Genomic DNA, 4,609 nt, shown 5'->3' with positions numbered 1-4,609 from the left:
TTTTTGAGGGGTTATTCATAATTTATAATTGGTCTAAACACTTCTCTTTTTTTGTATGCAGAATTAAGTGGAATTTTGTCAATTATATAGTTATGTTTTTCATTTTCCAGATGGGAAATAAAGTGTATAGGTATTATATAATTTATTTCTTAAGAGTCATACTAAGTTACTACCCACTTTAATATTTTTGCACATTAATACTCTTTTAAAAATAGTGAATTTATTATATTGAGACAATATAATTTTAAATTATATTGTTTTTGCATATATTTTTAAATATCTATCGATACAGATGTAGATATATAGATATAGATACATATTGATATATATGTATTTTACCACAAGCTCAAAATAGTATTAATTTTTTTATTTCAATGGATCCTTTTAAACAGAACCTGTTGTTCACAGTTGTGTTCACACTTTTCTGTCCACTTGATAGTCAATTTAGTTAATTTAACTTCTGTACCCTTACTCTCATATTTATGTTTTGTAACTGTTTTTGAACATCTGTATAATATCAAGTAGACTTAATTAAATTTGGCATGTTTTATAAATAGCTATTCTCATAATTTACAGAGCATTTCCATAATTCCAGGAAAGAGTGCTTTTTATCTATACAACATTTCATTAAATACTAACAGCAATAGCTCTATGAAGTACTCCATTTTTGAGTGGGAACTGAGCCCCAACTAGTAAAGTTTTATCCTGAGTCAGGGGTAGAGTAAGTAACACAAACAGAGATCTTCAACCTGTATATTTAGCCTACACTATCCTTGTACAGTGAAAACTGGTGATAGATATTTTCACGATCTTAAGTATTAAAGAACTTCTACTTAGGCAACAAAATATTTTTACAAGAAACAGAGTAAGGTCAAATATATATATATATATATATATATATATATATATATATATATATATACACACACACACACACACATATATATATTTACACTAATATATATATATATATATATATTTACACTAATAATTGAGTAGTTGTCAACATAGAGAATGTCCAAGTGAGATCATAATTTTGTGTGGTATTATTATGAACCATGTAAATAGTAAATATGATGCTGTAGTATGCAGATTCTAAACCCTTTCTGGTATTCCGTCAACTGGATAATACTTTCCCTTCAGTGTGGCCTGGACTTAATGACCCACATCCCCAGCTGACAACTTTTTTTTTTTTTTTCCAAGTAAGAGTCTATTAAGAGTTTATTATAAATTTGTTTCACAGGCCACAAGGAAATAAAAGGACTATGTACAGTCTTTCGGGAAACAGGCAGGGAGCTGAGGAGGGCCAAGATGAGTCTAGGGCCTTGGTGGGTGCATTCCCGGGGGAGGGGGCCCTCGCATTCCTGGGGGAGGGGGCCGCATTCCTGGAGGGGGCATGCCCATTGGAGTTCCTCTTCCAGGGGGGATCCTCATTGGGGGACCCATGGGAGGCCTCATACCAGGAGGAGGGCCCATCATGCCTGGAGGGGGTACCCCTCGGCCTATAGGTGGGGGAGGACCCCTACGACCCGGTGGGTACTGGGTGGGGGCCCCTGCAATACTGGCTGTGGCAGCGGCTGCAGCAGCTGCAACGGTGCTTCTTCCTTGTGGAGTCATCACCAACCCCATGAACTGGCCCAGCAAGTCCTGCAGGGGCCTGGGGCATGGGAACCCCAGCTGGGATTCCTCTGCCAGCAGCCCTGCTGATCCCTGGCCCCCTAGTAGCTCCAGCAAGTGGCACTCGGGCAATGCCAGTATCTTTGGGAGGCGGTCCCTCTACTGTCATTGAGACCAGGTTCTCCCCTCGGAGCAGCACCAGACCAAGGACTCTTTTCTCTTCTCTCTCTGCTTGTTTTGAGTTCTTCGGCTTGATCTTCCTGAATTCGTCACAATCACAGAGGATCAAATTCATATGCTTGTCGAAAGCCTTGAAGGTGCCAATGAAGATGCGACCGTCTTGCAGGATGCACCTCATCCTGTAGTCGATGTGCTGCAGCATCTTGCTGCTCTTGCCCACGGTCATGGTGGCGGTTCTGATGGCTCCGATTCCCGCCGGATTCGCGTGCTCCAACGCCTAACCGTCTTCCAGTAACCCGCTCCCCGCGGCCGCTACCGGAAACACGGACCCCCCGCTGACAACTTAACTGCAGTTTTGAGAGTGACCTAAGCAAGACAACAGAGCCAAATACTTTCTGACTCCCACTCAAAGAAGTAAGAATTAATAAATGTTTGTTATTTCAGGGCCTAAGGTTTGAAGTAATATTTTATGCAGCAGTAGATAAATAATGCAGTTGCCAAAGACCAAGAAAGTTAATTTTTAAAAATATTTTAATATTTTTTTAAAAATTTAAACTTACACATATTTCTTTATATTTCTGCTTTAAAAATAAAATTTATACTCCTGTTTTCTTGGATTAATTTATGAGAGGAACTATTTATTCTGTATTTTCAGCCATGTTTCCGTCCCTTCCCCTAGATTATGTTTTACTTTTAAAAGTAACAAGAAAAACAAAAAAAGAACGCAATCTAATGTTTATCACAGCATTTATCATAATAAAAATATCTTATGAATGTAAATTAAATAATGTGAGACTGCCTAAATATATTAGTAAAATGGAATATGAGTCTACAATTTAAAAGTATAGTTTAATAAATTTAATAAGTTCTGGTTAACTTATTGCTATTAACTTTAATAATTTAATGTTTTCATTTTATAATTTTAATGCCAGTTTAAACAAACATGAAAAATACTAGGTAATTTAAATATTTCTTATTTTTATTAAGCTTTTTCTTTTAGTGCTTTAAAACCTTTGGAAAATTTGTATTATATTTACATGTAATTTTGACACTATTTCAATAATAGTGACTCAAATGTGAGTGATTTAATACTTGACTGAAACCTATTGTACTTTTAATAGTATAAAACATGTAACCAGCACTGTGTGTCAGGTACTGCATTTAACTAGTGATATCTCAATTGTGTTCCATCGACCATTGCTGGTCTGTGAACTGTTTGTTCTGGTTAATGTCAAAGTAAGTACAGAAACTGACTATCGTCGTCGTCGGCAGCCGTCCGTCTCGAGAGACGATGGTGTAGCTTCCCAAGAGTCTATCTGCACCGCCGAGAATGGCTGTGCAGTCCGACTCGGGAGTGACATGGTATCTGTCTCCTCCCGTGTTGAATCGACATCTTGCGATGACGCTGGAGTGTCCTCTCCAGTGAGGCTGAAGCTACAGAGCCTGGGCAGGGTGATATGGAGGGTCTGCTGTTGCCCATGCAGCAGACCCCTCCTCTCTTCGCAGCTGAAGGGTCCAAGGGAAAGACGGAGTCAATACAGCTTGGCTTCAGGTGCGCCGCAGGAGTTGCCGGTGTTGACTACAACGTCAAACCGCCTTAGGGACTCCGGCTCCGGATTTTCTGTCGGGGTTTACTCCCTTAGCCTTTCCCCTGAAGAGGTATGCCGCAAGGCAGCGGAGGTTTTTTGGAATCAGAGTTTTCCTTCTCTGATGTATCAGCATCAGAGAAGGAAAACTCTGATACTTAGATGTATTTTGGAAGAATTCAGTTCCTACATCAGCCAGACCTCATGGAAGCAGAGGGACAATACCTGTAATAGCTTCTTCCTTGTCTAAGAGATACTTTGAATAGGTCAGGCTCACCCAGGAACATCATCACACAGAGTCAAAGACTGTAACCTGATCATGGGAGTTAGATCCCACTGAATCACAGGTTCTACCTGCACAAGGACAGTACACAAGGGGGAAGGAGGTCATGGGGCCGCCTTAGAATTTTACCTCCTACAGAGAGAATGGTCAGGGAAGGGCTTTCTGTATTGGTTACTTCTGGGCAAAGACCTGGAAAAAACATCAGAGCCTGAGCTCTGTAAAGGTGACTTGTAGAAAATGTAAAAGTACATATGGGACTGACTTCTTTGAGTTATATTTCTATTGGGCAGTAGTATAATGAACATTGATAAAAATGCTTTATAAAATTGCTGAAAATAATGACTATGTGCATTTCTATTTGACCAACAAGAAAATCAAGCTCTTAAGAGATTAACTATCACCCTCAAGTTCACACAAAGTGAAACTGACTATAGCCATTAAAAATTGTATCAAAATTTTGACAGAAAAATCTCAGAAATTAATATGCAAATAATATTTAAATAACAATCAAAGATAGATTCGGAAAACTACTTTCTCAATATCTTCTTTACCCACTTTTGTATTCTTCTGATTATTGTGTTGTCATGTATTCTGTGACTTTGATATATTTATATATTAGTTCTAACAGTTCTTTGTGTGTATGTGTGGAATTAAAAATTAAAATAACATGGTGGTCTAGACAACCAGCTTGCACCATACACCAGAATAAAATAAAAAGTAGATAAAAGACTTAAATATAAGTTGTGACACTATAAAAGTCCTAGAGGAAAACATAGGCAGGAAATTTTCAGATAGCCCACACAGCAATATTTTTGGCAATATATTTCTTAGGGCAAAGGAAATGAAGGAAAAAATAAACAAATGGGACCACATCAAACTAAAAAGCTTCTTCACAGCTAAAAAAACGGTCATCAAAAAGAAAAGGGCGCTGACTGTATGGGAG

At 38.3% G+C, this 4,609-nt stretch overlaps 1 pseudogene; it reads right to left on the bottom strand.

The window, feature by feature from the left end:
* Positions 1-1,203: 1,203 nt before the first annotated feature.
* Positions 1,204-2,085, bottom strand: LOC149995886 (small nuclear ribonucleoprotein-associated protein B' pseudogene; annotated as a pseudogene).
* Between the last annotated feature and the right edge of the window lie 2,524 nt (positions 2,086-4,609).

This window comes from Furipterus horrens, unplaced genomic scaffold, assembly GCF_987537825.1.
Source record: "Furipterus horrens unplaced genomic scaffold, mFurHor1.1.pri manual_scaffold_12, whole genome shotgun sequence".
Lineage (NCBI taxonomy): Eukaryota > Metazoa > Chordata > Mammalia > Chiroptera > Furipteridae > Furipterus > Furipterus horrens.
Note: the sequence above shows the minus strand (reverse complement) of the source record. Positions and strands in the feature narration are given on the sequence as shown.